This window comes from Amblyomma maculatum, chromosome 1 (assembly GCF_055883805.1).
Source record: "Amblyomma maculatum isolate TAMU_Amacu chromosome 1, ASM5588380v1, whole genome shotgun sequence".
Lineage (NCBI taxonomy): Eukaryota > Metazoa > Arthropoda > Arachnida > Ixodida > Ixodidae > Amblyomma > Amblyomma maculatum.
This window is the reverse complement of record NC_139344.1, coordinates 50416064-50433438: the sequence shown is the minus strand read 5'-3', so window position 1 is coordinate 50433438 and position 17375 is coordinate 50416064. Positions and strand designations below refer to the sequence as shown.

The 17375-nt window shown below is 44.6% G+C and overlaps 1 pseudogene; it reads right to left on the bottom strand.

The window, feature by feature from the left end:
- Window positions 1-17375, bottom strand: part of LOC146202347 (uncharacterized) — a 65821-nt pseudogene that overhangs the window by 1545 nt on the left and 46901 nt on the right.

Here is a 17375-nt window from a genome sequence, read left to right as displayed (position 1 = left end):
GAACCCACGACCTCCGAATATCGCGTGCGGTGCTCTTCCAACTTCCAACGCTGGCGGTAACACAGGACGTTCCACGTCCACCGCTATGGTTGTGGGGGGCGCTGGTGAACACGGTCAAGGTTCGCGTACAGACAACATCAATACCCAAGAAAGTAGCAGGGGGGACAGCGACCGATGTAACTCAGTTGGAAGAGCACCGGACGCGATATTCGGAGGTCGTGGGTTCGGTTCCTACCATCGGCACGTTGTTTTTTCTTCTACTTTGTGTTTATTTATCTTTCCTCTAAACAGACGACATTACTAATTTATGTGTGAATACCGAAGTAAAAAAAAAAAGACAAAGTACCATCCCCAATGCGTTCCTTGGCCTTGCCGACTGTTGGCTTCTTTCCTTCATGTATTATAAAGAGCACCCTCATTTCCCCTTCATTTAACTGCTAAGGGCATGAAGGTGGTATACATTGGGACGGCAAAAAGCACAAAAACGCAGAACAGAAGAGGGGCGAAAAGAGACGTTCTTTCTGTCGCTCTTAACTGTGTTAGTGTCCTTGATGCTGTTCCAATGTATCATCAACCAATTAGCCCTACAGCAAGGACTTCTATATATGGCAGTGGGATTTCCTCACTGTGTTACAGTCGAACCTCGTTATAACGAATTAGTACGGGCGCGGAAATGTCTTCGTTTTAGCCGATATTCGGTATAAAAGTGTGCGCCTAAATTCCTGGTAAATAGCCTTCCTAATGAAACGAAACACAATGGAATATGGACTACACGAAGGTGCGAAACTGTAAAAGTTTTCGTTTAAAAGCGTAGTATAAACATGAAATGTCACTTTTTGTTCCGTGTTGGAGAGCAAAAATGAATACTCCTCGCACAATTTGTGCGACAGAGCCAACGAACTCAGGGAGTGCAGCCTGCACACACAGGTCGGTCGCAGTGACACAGGCAAGGCAGGGGGCTCACGCCATTACGAAGCAATGATAACATGCCAGTCCCATGACTGTCAGCCGTTGCATGGCCGCACTCGAGAAGTGGCGACGGCAGCACTTGTGTCCGGCCATGGCCGTTTATGAGCACCGAGAACACCACGTGCGGAAGTGTAATCTCGAAGGCCACGGGCTGGTGGTGCTAGTTTTTGTCGCCGCGGCTAAATCACGCGACACTAGAACACACGGGCAATATAAACACACTTCTGCGGCGGGCGATTTGACTGATAAAAAAATTGCATTTTTTGATTTATTTCTGGCCCATTTACGCATCTTTGGCAGTTTTAATGGAAAAGAACTGCTTCATTATAACCGATCTATTGTCAAATTTTGAATTTCTTGCTTTCTTATACAGAAACAACTCCCTAGAAATAAAAGATACACCAACCAAACATTGCTTTTAGTTCTTTTTATCCGATAACTCACTATATCCGTGTTCGTTATAGCGAAGTTCGACTTCTAGGTAGTTCGGGCATTTCAGGCTTCAGATATGGTTCTCAGTTTCAATTCTGCCTTGATGTTAAGAAGACAACAATTTCTATGTGAGATGCCATGAAGGGGGACATTCGTGTACGCTATCATCTGCCCCGTGACACATTCTCTTTTCAGTATGGCACTGACTGAAAAGTATTTCACGTCTACCAATTTTTTCGTTTAATTTCTTAAAACAAAAATACCTGCTCTTGTGTGAGGCATCCCCTGGCAGACAACATAGCACCAAGCACCAGTAGGACTAAAACAAATTGTGCTATTCCAGTCAGTTTTCATGTTTTCAAATGCTTGTTTTTAAATTAATGCAAATGCTTTCATATTTGCGTCTTTACATATACATATTGCCGCATGTAACAAACACTATATGGACCATACATAAAATTGAAAAAAAAGAACCAAACTACCTCTAAGCCTCACTAAGCCAGAGTGCACAGGCATCAAAACTGCCATGCACATTCCCGGTGCACATCACCACGCTACTGCTTTTAATTGCTTGGGGCTTGCAAACTAAGCGATAGAGTGAACAAGAGGGGCTGTCACCATGCTGCCTAGTTACACTGCTCTCTTTGTCGTGCACGTTACGCTCTCTCTAAGCGAAAGCGCAAGGTGGTCAAAGAAACGCATTTTGGAGACCTTTAACAGTTTTCAAACAGCCGAGTACACAATACTGTGCTCCTTTATGTCACTGGAGGCCTGTGTAAACATAAATTCATGACTGATCAATATTCACATGACATTCATTGTGTAAATACAACTGCGTTGCGAAGGCCTGCAGGAACTGGCAGGGAGACATGGCGGACGCAGCTTCTCTATGCATTGCGGGAATGCTGACAAACGACATAGCCATTGGCATGTGCATGGTGCATTATACTCATGCTGTAGTAATTAGTATTATAGTATATTCTCAAAGTAAACATAATGCTGATATTTCCATAATAACATAATATTCCGAAGCAGGATCTGAAAAACGTTTGTAGGGAGTATACTCCGCCGCAGAAATAGCACCCACCGGCTCAGCCCTTGCTCCACAGCCACAGAAAGCTGCCCCCAGATACAGTGCATTCACTTTCCAAGTCATTTGTAAATGCACGGAAAAGCTGCCGAGGAATGACACTGTCATACAGTACACTCTGGCTAAGATCATCTACGCTATGATGAACTCTTCAATCAAAGGAACAATATCGAAACATTAATTGGTTTTCCATAGACCCCATGCAAAAAAAAAATAGTTAAGATAGACCGTTCGGCCCTGACATGGTGGTGCAGTGGTAAGACGCCTAACTACTGTACCGGAGTTCCCGGGCTCGAACCGGACTATGGCGGCTGCGTTTCGATGTAGGCAAAACGGAGTGGCATCCACGTGCTGAGCGATGTCAGCGCACATTAAAGATCGCCAGGTGGTCGAAATTACTCCGTAGCCCTTCACTACGGCTCCTCCTTTCTCTTTTTCCACTTTCACTCCCACCTTCCTCATTTCCCTTACGGCGCGGTCAGGTGTCCACAGAGCAAGTGTGACAGATACTGCGCCTTTCCCTTCCTATGAACAAATTATTATTAGTATACTGTTCATGTGTTTTTTGTGGCTATGGGAAACTTTCACAGTGGCCATGACCCATAGCGGCTCCTAGCAACAGTACGTGTTGAGCATCTTTAGGCAAGCTAGGGGAAAACAAATGAACGCTTCCTCATCAAAACACGGACTTTGCAAAAGGGCTTCCCTATCTCTTTGGCTCATCTGTGCAAGGGAGCTTCCTTTTACTTTTGAGCAAAGGTACAAGAAAGCAAGGCATGACCAAGCTAGCATCATCGTCATGCAGGCATCACGTGCTATGCGTGGCTTGCAGCAGACAAAAAGACGTGTAGACAAAGAGTGCACATTGCTGATGAACATGGTAAGTCTTGGACTACGCGTCTTTAACTTTTACGTTTAACTTTCCATAGTTTTTCAAGCTCTGTTCTTTGTAAAAGTGGTGCAGTACCTGATATCTTGGGAGACTAATCTTTCAACCTATAGATAGCATTGCCCTTTAGCATACCTGTAAACAAAGTATTATTTGCTATGTACGACTGGCTACATATCCAACATATCCTGAATAAGTCTGGCACCAGTGTCGTGCACATCAGTCAAGTCACTCAAATATTTTACCTTGTGGTATCTGCAACTTCCTCTCCACAGCTTCACTGTCGGGAAAGTTACTGTACCTCACCATAAGCAAACAAGGGTAATCTGCAGATTTCACTTCGAACGCGAGTCTTCCCATTCTGCCCACTCTCATGACTAAACGATCCAAGTTATAAGGAGAAAGTAGATAAACATGCACAGGCCAAGAAAATAAAGCACAGGCAAAGTGGAGTACACAGCTCCTTTCTGAGACATAGCCAAACCAAAAGTAGGTCTGTTAATTTGGTCACTATTTCAAGGACGAGCCCATTGAACCTTTCTTGTGCCAGCAGTTGTGGTGCTGACCTTCTTAGAGAGCTTCAAGGGGAAAGGGGGGCTCTGACAACATGCTGGCCATTTGGTCTACCTCTGTTGTATGGAATAGATGTCACAGGGTCCACAGGAGGTGGTGGCGTAGGTGCCACTGGAGGCTGGAAGACAGGTTCAGAATGCTGATACACGGGTGCACCAAAGCCGGCATATGGCCCCAAATCCCGGTGGCCGAACTGGTTAATCTGAGGTTTGATGTACAGAAGAAAATAACCAGAACACTTAGCTTCGCAAAAAAAAAATGCATTTATTATTCACATGAGGCTGGAATCTGAACAACGGACATCATCGTCATCATCAGCCTGACTATACACCCACTGCTGGACAAATGTTTCTCCCTTAGCCCTATAATAAACCTGCTCCTGTTCCAGCTGTGGCCTCCTTATCCTTGCAAGCTTCCTGATCTCATCCACCTAACTTTCTGCCACGCCTGCTTTGCTTGCCTTGGCATCTGGTCAGTTACCCTTAACAAATATCTAAGACCTTGCCTTCACATTAGATGTCCTGACCACGCATATTTCGTCTCGATTTCAACTATAACGTCATTAGCTCACATCTCGTAATTCACCGACTTTGATCTCTTCCTGCCTCGTAACATTACATTTACCATCTTCCTTTCCACAGCTGCCTGCAATGTCCGCACTTAAGGCTGAAACCTTTTTGTTAGCCTCAGCAACTCTGCCTCATAAGGGGTACATAGATGAAATAATGCTGCTATATATATTTTTGAGGGGTGCTAATAGCATACCATTTATGATCTGAATGGACATGAGGCCATCAAAAGAGGACAAATCCAGTACACTGTGTACATGATTGTCTTAAGTTATTCATGCCCCAATCTTTTGATGTGTAAGCCAATATTCTTTTATAATGTTGTGAAACGACTTCTTATTTCAACATAGGGTAAAGATAGTATTTACATTTGAAGCCATGAAAGCAATGCTGTAGATAGAGTACACATAGCACACTAAGGCTGCATTTCAAGTTACATAAAATGAAAAACACAAAATAGGTCCTCGACCTTTCACGACGTTGAAGCAAAACAGCATGTGCATGTACTTTTTATTGCCCGTGCAAACGGCAAACAAGACCCCAAGGGCAGAGCAGACCCCACAGCCAGGTGGACCCCACTGGTGGAATATTTCAATGCCATAGCTGTAAACTTGACCGGTTATGAGAATAAACCGCTAGGTACACTGTATCGTCTTCCTTTATTGTACTGTGCCTAACAATCGTGTCTGCAGTGACGTACAAATGCTTAACTGTGACACGCATTTCCAATGCTACCTTATTGCATGCAGCTGTTATGTAGAGTGGTACTCATAGCGGCTGCAGCTGGAGGGACCTGCTGCCCACCTGGGTAGAAGGACTGTGATTGAGACGAGGAAACTACGGAAGCCATGCGTGCATGCGGCACAGGTGCAGTGCTACCCTGGAAGTGGCCTGCAGCCCCAAGAGATGGCATTCCAGCTCTTGTCAAGAATCTATCGTGCTGTACGCTGACAGTTTCTGGTGCTATTGCTGCTGCCACTGGAGCCGAGAACTGACCCCGAACGTCCACCCTTGGAAAGGGGAAGTGTGGTGACGGCATGCTCAGGTGCTGGCTGATACAATCCCAGAAAACAGCTAGCGATGGCTGCACATCCACCAGAGAAGTCTGTGAGCATAAAATTCGATCTATGCAATGCTCAAATACGGTAAAACCATCGTAAATTCGAAGTCACTGAGACAGTAAAAAATGTTTGTATTAACCGACCAAAGCTAAATATTGGACACAGACCAAAAACTTTCACTGCGAGACCATGCTGCGCATCCACCCCGGTCAATTTGTCCTACCACTGTACTTCGTAGTTTCCCGTGGGACGGTAACGCGGGGTGCGCAGCTAAGAGCTATACATATATTATAAACACACTCCGTCATTTTTTCCACACTCCAGTGCAGCCTGAATGACTTGTGACAAACCTGCAAGGCCATGTAGTTATATATTCGGGCGCACATACCTTTAAATTGCCATCGCAAGCTGCACTCTCAGTGTCTACCACATGTCTAATGTAATGACTGCCAGTGCGAACGAGCTGGACAAACTGTGTAATTCGAAATTAATATACAGTACAGCTGATCTGAATAATAATTAAGGACTCTTTTTGATGCATGGAGACCCACGCACCCTACCAGAAACGGGCACAGGCACGGGGCACATAGTACTGCCCATCGAAAACTAATTTGAAGCCAGCAAACAGGTCAGCCAACTATCAAATGGTCATTTCTATCACGACGGTCAGCTTCAGAGGAAAGTACTCAAAATAATCGTAATATCGGTAACCTAACTCCATAGTGCCCCTTCATGGATCACTGCCTTGTCGTGGCGGAGGGGCTTGCGAAACTCGATGAAGTCGTGAGCTCTGCTGTGTAGGGCCACCCAAGATAGACAGGTCACGGCAGAGAGTTCTGACAAAATGTGATTCACTGGAGAAGGTAATGGCAACCCACTCCAGTATTTCCTGCCAAGAAAATCCTATGGCCAGTCACAATACCATTATCGATATGGCGCCGGAAGATGAGCCCCCCAGGTTGGAAGGCGTCCCACATGTTACTGGGGATGAACAAAGGGCGATTCCTAGTAGCTCCAGGACGAATGAAGCGGCTGGGCTAAAGCCAAAAGGACGCTCAGCTGTGGATGTGTCGGGAAGCGACCGGAAAGTCCGATGTTGCAAGGAGATATATCACATAGCAACATGGAATGTAAGATCTATGACGCAAGGTAAACTGGATATCGTCAAGCGAGAAATGGACAGATTGAACATTGATATCTTGGGTATCAGCGAGCTCAAGTGGACCGGAATGGGAGAATTTAACTCCGGCGACCATTATGTCTTTTATTGTGGGCACGAATCCAAGAGAAGGAATGGGGTCGCTCTCATAGTAAACAGAAGAATGGGCAAAGCAGTGCTAGGGTACAACCCCAAAAACGACCGAATGATTTCACTTCGGATCCAAGGTCACCCTTTCAACATAACAGTTATCCAAGTCTATGCACCGACCACTGCTGCTGAAGAGCTGACGTTGAGAGATTTTATGCGGACCTACAATGCCTTTTAGACCGCACGCCATCATCAGACGTCGTTTTTCTCATAGGAGACTGGAATGCTAAGGTCGGGAGTGAAGAAATATCCGGAATTACAGGCAAGTTCGGTCTTGGTGAGCCAAATGAAGCTGGGCAGAGGCTAGTAGAGTTCTGTCAAGAAAACAACCTGACCATAGCGAATACTCATTTTCAACAGCACAAGAGGCGCCTGTACACATGGATTTCACCGGACGGTCTGTACAGGAATCACATCGAATATATTCTTTGCCGGCTGAGATGGAGAAGCGCTATACATGCAGTAAAAGCAATGCCTGGGGCCGATTGTGGCACCGATCATCAGCTTCTTGTTGTCAAATTTAAGCTTCGATTGAGGAAAACGCAGAAAACTAGAAGGCCGTTCAGGTATGATCAGCATCAAATTCCATCAGAATATGCTGTGGAAGTGAGGAATTGATTTCAAGAATTAGATCTAGAATACAGAGAGCCCGAAGAGATGTGGACTGATGCTCGCGATATAATACAAGAAGTTGCTACTAAGGTAGTTCCAAAGCAAAAGAAATGCAAGAGAGCAAACTGGTTATCTGAAGAGGCTTTGAAAACAGCTGAGGAAAGGAGGATGGCAAACGTTAAGGGGGAAAGAGAAAGATACAAGGTTCTCAATACGGATTTTCAGAAAATAGCAAGGAGAGATAAGAATGCCTTCCTGAACATACAGTGTCAAGCAGTTGAGGACAACAGCCAATTAAGGAACACAAGAGCTCTGTATAAGACAATCAAAGATATCAAAGGAATCTTCTGTGCTAAGCTGGGCGTGATAAAGGACAAACGAGGCAAGGACCTCACTGAAGCCTCAGAGATAAAGAAGAGGTGGCAGGAATACACAGAAGAACTGTACAAGAAGGACCCGGATGTGCAAACCCAACATAGGACGGTTGTGATTACTGATCTCGAGCCGGGCATCCTGAAGAGTGAAGTTGAATGGGCCTTAGCCAGCCTTGCTAAGAACAAAGCTAGCGGAATTGATGGTATTCCAGCTGAGTTGCTTCAAAACCTCAACCACGACGCTGTTAACACACTGCATACATTATGTCAAAAGATTTGGACAACCCTGCAGTGGCCACAGGATTGGAGGAGGTCAGTTTACATCCCCATTCCAAAGAAAGGCAGTGCCAAAGATTGTTCCAACTACCGCACGATCGCGCTTATTTCGCATGCTAGCAAGGTGATGTTAAAAATCCTGCAAGGTAGGCTGCAGCAGTATGTGGATCGGGAGCTTCCGGACGTGCAAGCTGGGTTTCGCAAGGGCAGAGAAACTAGAGACCAAATTGCCAACCTTCGCTGGATCATGGAAAAAGCAAGACAGTTCCAAAAACCCATCTACTTCTGCTTTATTGATTATGCGAAAGCGTTTGACTGCGTAGATCACAGCAGATTGTGGCAAGCTCTCCAAGAGATGGGAGTTCCAGTTCACCTCATCTGTCTCCTCAGGAACCTTTATGAAGGGCAAGAGGCCACAGTCAGAACTGGGCATGGTCTTACTGATTGGTTTCCGATTGAGAAAGGGGTGAGGCAAGGCTGCCTACTGTCGCCCTGCCTATTTAACCTATATGCAGAGTGCATCATGAGAAAGGCCGGTCTGGACGAGTCATCAGCTGGAGTGAAGATTGCTGGAAAACGTATCAACAACCTTAGATATGCGGATGATACCACTTTAATGGCAGAAAGTGAAGTGGAACTCAAGAGACTTCTGATGCGCGTACAAGAAGAGAGTGAGAAGTTTGGGCTTAAACTGAACATTAAAAAGACGAAGATCATGGCGTCTTGCCCTATCAAGTCCTGGAGCATCAATGGACAAGAAGTGGAAGCTGTGACAGATTTTCTGTTCTTGGGCGCCAAGATTACCTTGGAAGGAGACTGCAGCCATGAAATTAGGAGACGCCTGCTTCTGGGAAAGAGAGCAATGGTTAGCCTTGACCGCCTAGTAAAGAGCAGAGACATTAGTCTGCCAACCAAGATCCGTATAACCCGTGCTATGGTCTTTCCAGTTGTGATGTATGGATGCGAGAGTTGGACTGTGAAAAAGGCTGACCGCCGAAGAATTGACGCGTTTGAATTGTGGTGCTGGCGAAGACTCTTAAGAGTTCCTTTGACTGCCAGAAGATCAAATCAGTCGATATTGTCGACCATAAACCCTGACTGCTCATTGGAGGGTCAAATTCTAAAGTTAAAGCTCAGCTACTTTGGTCATCTGATGAGAAGAGAGGAGTCGCTGGAGAAAGATTTGATGTTGGGAAAGGTTGAGGGTCGCCGGAGAAGGGGTAGGCAGCGAACGCGATGGTTAGATGGCATTCTCGAGGCATTGCAGATGAAGCTATGTGATGTTAAGAAGATAGTGAGAGACCGGAAAGCGTGGCGTGACATGGTCCATAGGGTCACGAAGAGTCGGACACGACTGAACGCCTGAACTGAACTGAACTTCATAGTGACGACGCACCGTTAAGAGAAACGGTGCAAGTTGGGGTCACGATGCCACAGATGCAGAGCAAGAATATTTGATGTTGCGAGGCGCACACACTGCCACTAGTGCTTTGATGCCAGTGCCTCCACCAAACGCTTGCCTTGATCACAGCAGGGTCGGAGAGGAGCGACAAGAGTGCACACCACTGCCTCCATTGTGGATGCATGCCTTGACGAAGCGGCAAGAGCATGTACCACAATAAAGCATGTATTCTCCTCTGCAGGCACATGCTTCGGCAGTCCTTAAGCTATAACAGAGAGAATGTCATTTTCTAATGCTAGAATTTCCGGGGCTAGGGTGCTAGGCATACTAAGCATAGGAATCTTATGGCAAAACTCCGAGGGGGAATTTCTGCACAGCACCAAACATTTTCAAATTAACTGACTGTGGCAGAGGCCACCACTTCAAATTATCCTGTCAAATTTACATTAGAAATTATGGGATCACGGAACTTCCTCGAATTTACTAGAACGTTTGAATTAACACAGTTCAAATTTTTGAAGTTTTACTTTAGTATTTGTAGCAATAATAGTTCTCAGGGCAATTGGTTGAAGGCACAACTGACTCGTATAGCTGAAGAAAAAATTGAACATGCATCGACTATACAAGTGGCCAGAGTGCGCACCGAGATTTACAGCAGCTCGCCGACTCAATTCAGATTTCCTGTCGTTCCGAAATTCACAGTAGAGCTCACAGTACACTCCCTTTAGAGTACACGTGGTGGGATTGTGTAACTTGTTTGTCTTATCACAAATAACATAACAGATGTACTCTAAACAGAAGAATACGTGTAACATACAAGCACTGCAAGTAATCCAGGAATAGGATGACGAAACGTAAATCAGATTGCAAAATTTGTTACCACTATGTGTCACGAAATCGGCGCCCATTTTCATCAAGCCGGTACGGCGCGAGGCCCGCACGGCGTCGCGTGGAAGGCATGGAGAGCAAAGCCCCTTCCCCGCGCGGGAGAGCGCGTAGCTTTGTACGCGTTGTTGTCACCCTCTTTCCCCTTGCCCGGGGAAGACGGTGGTTCATCGGCCTGGAATGCGCCAGAAAAATCGAGCATCTTCTATGGGACCTAGCCAATGACGACGCGCGGCTCGACGGGAGAAGAAGAGGGAGCTATAACCAGCGAAGCTATGTGTGTGTGCGCGCTAGCTTTGGCGCGTGTTAACAAACAGACGCGGCGCGCCCTATTTAAAGCGACCGCGCCGCTTGTTGAGTCAGTCAGTCAGTTCGTCAAGTGTTTTGCGTCGTGCTCGCCTGTGTTTCGGCTGGACTCCCGGGGATCACCCGCTGCTGGCAAGCCCACGGACTTTCAAGGGAGCGGCGCTCGTCTCGTATGGCGGCCACATCGGGACTCTTGAGGCGTCGGACTGCAACAGTGCCCGGTGAACAATTTGGTGTTTGTTTATGTCTCTCTCGTGTTTGATCTGTTGTAAAGCCTGTGTAATTGAATCATTCTGTAGTTGCATGCTTAGCGTTTGTATTCTGTGAACCTCTCGTCTATGTATTTCAAGTGATCTTGTGTATTCCTTTGTATCGTCTCTTGCTGTGCATAAATTGTGTTTTGTTTGTTACTTCTGACTCCGATCCTTTCTCTGGTTTGAACCGGCGACCGCTGGGCACCAAACGACCACCCCTTCTGTCACCACAAGGTAGTTGAATTCCGGCTGAGCTTGCCACGCAGGTCGAGGGCATCTCCTTTGCGACCGGAACAGCTACCCCCACTCACTCAAAGGGTGTCTGGGAGTGTGCGCACCGTTAAGGGCGCATCGTTAATAATACCCCCATAATTATTAACGGGTGACACTATGAAACAAATAAAACTTCGAGAAATCCTGTGCAAGGCACACAGTCAACTGTTCAATTCTGAGATTTTTTTCGGTCACAATGGGTTCTACGCTAAAGGGAAAAAGCACGCCGAAAGTTTACCAAAGCCACTTCATAGGCGTTATGCTTCCAAAATAGACTGCTGTGTTTATAAGGCAGAATGTGCTTAAAGGGACAGAGCACTGGCCAAAATATGTTAAGAGATTATGGTGGAGATGAAAAGACCTTGCCTCATATAATACAGATCGAGCAGTACAATATCAAAGAAAATAGGCTTTACAAGTTTATTTGCCATTGAAAATTGCATGAAAACAACTGAGGCGCTATCTAGCTGAGACCCCCTTTAATTTCCAGTGTAGTGCGCCACGCGACTACAGGTCAGCAAAATATAGCTGATTTTCGCAAGTGCATACTGTTCTTTTTTCTTCAGAGAGTGTTTGTCATAACTCATTATATTTTGGGGTCTCTCCACTGCGTCCTTAAATAAAAACCACCCCTCATTTCGCACTGCGAGGCATGCTTCCAGGTTTTGCCACTAGATGGCGCTACAGTGTTTGGAATTCTGTGAATGAAACGATGATAGTACCCAGTAAAACTTTCGTCGAAGAGGCGTGCGTTATTGTGCCGTAACAGCCTTGAGTATGAAACTGAAAAGGACTTTACTCTAAGCAAAAAATTTCGAATTACTGCCTGGTAAATGAAATTTATATTTGTTTTCGGTATGTCTTTTGTCGACCACAAGTCATAATAGAGGGTTTACAAAAGTACGTCTGGCAACCATGAGCGGTACCCTGATCCCGCGCTGGCCGCCATATTTTGTTCGCTTTATCCGTTCGCTTCGTGTCCGTCCGTCAGCGCTCGCCGTTCTGTTCGCGCTTTTCACGTTTTAACCTAGTGTGCTGTTCTTGGACCTCTGTTCGGTCCCTGGCGGTTTCTGTTAGAGACGCCTAGAAGCGTATTTTGACAGCCGAGACGTGGCGGGGCCCACCGGCTGCGCTGCCGAGCGCAGTTACAAATTGCTCTACGAGTCGTGCATGCCCCCCCCCCTCCCTCGGCAATCCGCAGCGTCATCCCTATCCAGGTACAGTATCCAGAGTTCTGTAATTATCCAGGTACAGTATCCAGAGTTCTGTAATGTGGATTTTTTTTTTTTTTGTCTGTGCGCCTTTGCAGTTTACTTAAATGCCTATGAGAGATCATCGCGAGTTTGTTTGCTTGGTTTGCGCAATCACCGTCGCTCATCCCAATGGAAGATACTTGGTTGGTGAAATGAGCGAGGATGCATTTTATGATAAAAGGATCATACGTAATTTGACGTAAGTTGGACTGGCGCTCAGCACTTTCCTTCCCATGCCATCGACGCAGTAGTTGGCATTAGTCTCGGAAATAATCGGGGGCTGCGTAAAAAAAAAAATGCCATGGTAATTTGTGCTTCCAGTGATTGAATATTGATTGGTGTGCGATAGGCGATGACGAGTTAAAATATTTGTAATTAATTGATCAATTGATGAAATAAAGAAACGAAAAAAAGGAAAAATTGGAAAGTAAGGGCTTAAAGGTGTCAGAATGAAAAACCAGTGCTTGGTGATGCTAAGGAAGAAAATTTAGAATGTGTAATTGAGTAATTGAAATAATTTAAGAATGTGTTCAAAAGTGTCAAATTGCTCAGAATGGAAAGCCGATTGTTGCTGACGCGTGCGTATTGGTGTATAAAAATATAAAACGTCAAATAAAATAAAAAATAAAGAAATGATAGAAATATGTTAACATACATAACATAGAAATATAACATACATAACAACATATAACATACTACACTTGTGTGTAATATGTTACTTTTGATGAATTCATATTTCACTGCATTGTATTCTTTTCGCCCCTCCTGCTAGGAATATAACACGCGAAGGAAAAAAACATCGTGCGTGTGTGTGTATGAGAGAGACACTATCGCGTTATACCTTTAACGGCGGAGCTTAAGTGACCCCCTAATTTTTCTATAACGATATGATATAATATAAATCTGATTTTATGAACACAGCCAGTTGCACAAAGCACAAATACTTCTGAGTAATGTGAGTTGACTTTTCAAATTTCTTTTCGTTTCAGCCGAGTTCTTCCTCCCGCGAGTTCCTCGAAGCTTCCAATGTCAGCGCTTTCATGTGAGATTACGGCTTCAAATGTTTACTTTCTGACAGAAGAAATAAACAAGAAATCGACATATTTAAAAATTCCAGTGAATTTCAGGTAGCTGTGAATTAGCGAACCATCGGGTGACTCGAAAAAACACAAAAGTGAAGCGCACGCTTCGTTATTTTATCGGCCGCGCTGGCAGGTATAAAACCTGAGCTGCGCGCTCTGGACGTGGACCGGTCGAAACGGGCTGTACGTAAGCATGTTAAAACAAGTGGGATGTCATCTTTTCCTGCTTTTCTAGACGCCGCGGGTTTGGCAGCCGCTTGCTTTTGCAGCGCGAAACACGCACCTCGGGCGCACTAGACAACCGTATTGCTCTCTGCACCAAGCACTACCATTTCGTACGACTGTAAAAAGTAGTTTCGGTAATCATGCCCGTGTCTTAAATCAAATACACAATGGTAAATGTACCCTACGTACAAAATGTTTTCAAAGAACGTATTTGCACAATAGCATTCGTTACACATCCATTGCTCCTTCTCCCGTGTCCTCCATCGCAGCATAAGTTTATCCTTCAAGTTCACAAGGCTCCATAGCGCGCAAAACAACCTTGCTGTCTTAGGTGATAGCACATTCTGTGAGCTAGCTCCCAGTCAGAGGGACGTGCAGTAATGCTTGTAAAGCCGATTAGGGCTGCAAACGAACGGTCGCATACACGCGTATACCTTGATTCCGCGTCTATGACGGTGCGCTGGCTGCAGAAGGGCACGCAACAACATGCTGGCATCATACCGAATAGAGCTTGGAGCTAACAGCGACTGTTGTGATGTTAAAAAATGAAACAATCGCTTGTGAGCATTCCAGTGCACCTTTCGGTGCATGCACGGATTCTACGAAGGCGCACGTTGACAGCGTACTCGATGGGAGGCGCGGGCGGACTGAGCAAAACATGGCCGCCGCGCACAGTTTCTGTTTCTTTCACTAGATGGCGCTAACTTTTGTAAAGCCTCTATTGCGGTCACTGCTCATGGTTTCCAGCATCGGACTACATAAAAACGGGTGCATGCACTGATCGAAAAATTCTCGGTGAAAAATTTCTACAGCGTTTCTACCAAAACCGTTATGGAATCGAGCACTTCAGACATAAATCTTCCCATTGCGCCGAAAAAAAATTGAGACCTAAATTCCAGTGTTTTGTCCCTTTAAATAGTACATGCAAGGCGCCTGCAATTAAGTACTACTTAGCCAATTTACATAAAAAGCCTTTGTGCACAAGCTTCTTCATTAGCGTTCCTTGGATATGTAAGATTTTTTCATGTTTACCAATGTTTCAAGAAATGGTCACATTAAACATATTTTTTAGTGCTGTATCTGTGCGAAGCAAGACAAGTCCCAAAACTCCTCAGCTTACTAGGGAAGTCGGAGAGACACAGTTTCAGTGTAATGAAGTTAACATTACATAATCTGATTAACGACTGTGCTTCCACTGCAAAACATTTCTCCAGAAATTTGTATTCCGGAATTCATGCATAGTATGCGAGTTGATTAACTCTCTCGGGACCACCAAAATCAGGTGATTTTAATGGGTCTTGCAAGAAGTTTGTAATTGCAATATCTGAACAACCTCAGTGTAATATATACTAAAATGTCGCTAATTAAATGCTCATTTACAGATGTGAACATTATTTACCCCTAAAAGCCTTAAACATAACTTAAAAAAGAAATGTTATTGCGAACTTTTAAAGGCAAGAAAATTTACAAAAACTTGAATGCACGAATTTCAGAATAGGAAACAGTAATAAAAAATTTTCAAAATGTAAAAAATGTGGTACAATGCCTCTTTTATTAGAATTGAAAATATGGCTTGGGTATATATATGTTTGTTTCTTTTCTTTTGTGGTAAATGTTTCAGGGCCGAACTATAAAACAGGACACTCTCAAGTAATTTGGAACAAACGTATTAAAGTAATGTATTTACATATTTCTATATCATCTATATACTAATGCAGCTATGTACACAGTCGATCAAATACACTCAATTTCTTGTTTAACTTCACACATGGCCTCAAAAAAGTCCCCTTGAGAACCTTCTGGAAAAATGAAGCCTCCAAAGTAAAAAAAGAAATGAATATCACAACACCATAACTAAAATTATTCAGACCATAACGATATATTGCTAACACTTTATCTATATTTAAGTGTAAACATATTGCAGGCCTATTAGCCAATTTCGTTTCTTAGTACTGTTCAGTAGTAGTGGTCACCATTCAGTTCCTTGGGCACTTGTTGACAGTCTGATGTACCCATTCTCCCAATCGCACTAACAACATGCAGTGAAGACAAATTACCAAGGAACTGACACATCATGTGGTGAAGCCTATTTGGAAGGCATGCCGTTACCATAAAGGGATTGCTAAATATACATTCTATTTTTTTTTATTTTCGAACTTTTGTGATTTATAGCTGGCACAATTTGCGGCACATTTTGTAGAAGGTGGCGGAGTAGAATACAGTTTGTCATCAAAACTGAAAATCTTCCCTAGGAATTGTTCTCCGGAAGTTAGGTATTCAAACCCTGCTCTTTGTTGTTGAAAGAGCTTCCCACTTGTTGACATTTGGGAGAAGCCACCTCACATGCCTGAGCTTTTCTCGTTTTTCAATCCCTATCATAGGTTACCGACACCGTAGCGAATAGAAATAAAGCAGCGGGTTCGCAGAGTGAGGACATGCAACAGCTCATTATCATCATCATCATCAGCAGCAGCAGCAGCAGCCTGATTATACCCACTGCAGGGTGAAGGCCTCTCCCAGATTTCTTCAATTAACCCGGTTTTGTGCTAGCTGCGCCCACGTGACCACTGCGAACTTCTTAACCTTATCCGCCCACCTAATTTTCTGCCACCCCCTGCTACGCTTTCTTTCCCTTGGAATCCAGTTTGTTACACTAAGCAACCATCGGTTATCCTCTCTTCGCACTACATGTCCTGCCCATGCCCATTTCTTCTTGATTTCCACTAGAATGTCAGTAACTTGAGTTATTTATCTGACCCATTCTGCACGCTTCCTATCTCTTAATGTAACCCCTACCATTTTTCGTTCCATAGCCCTCTGCATTGTCCTCAACTTAAGTAGAACCCTCTTGGTTAGCCTCCATGTTTCAGCCCCATAGGTGAGTACAGGTAAGATGCAACTGTTATATATTTTCCTCTTGAGCGATACCGGTAAGCTGCTAGTCATAATCTGCGAGTGTTTGCCAAATGCACTCCATCGGAACAAGAACAAGCAACAGCTCAAAGGCAACCTAAAGTTGAAAGTATGTTTTCCACGGGCCCATAGTTGAAGTTTCAGGCAGATAATTACTTTATTCATTACTTGAGCTAAATCAGAGCTTGCGAAGTCATCTTCGGGCTCTTCGCTACTGCCATAATAGAAGAAAAACCGGAGTAGCAGCACACAGTCACGCGAATGACGCTGGATTTGGAGTGTGTCCTGACACCAGCTAGACGCCATTTTTGTCTGCAGTTGAGATCACCTCACTCCGAATAAATATTCCTTCTATGTCGCCGCCTAAAGAAAAAAAATGAACAAAGCGGAAATCGAAACTACAGTTGTCATACTACCTGCTTGGATGAAGCTATGTATTCCGATACAAGAAAACTTTCACTTGGCAGCACGTTGAAAACCATCGTTCATATATGAATTGTAGTCTATGGCGCAGTCCGAAAATGGTTAACACCACTCTCATGTTCTGCAACCTTTTAAGTGAGTGGTACACTCTTGCACAGGTTAAACTTAGCTGCACTAAAATGCTATCAAGTTCCCTAGGAGTGCG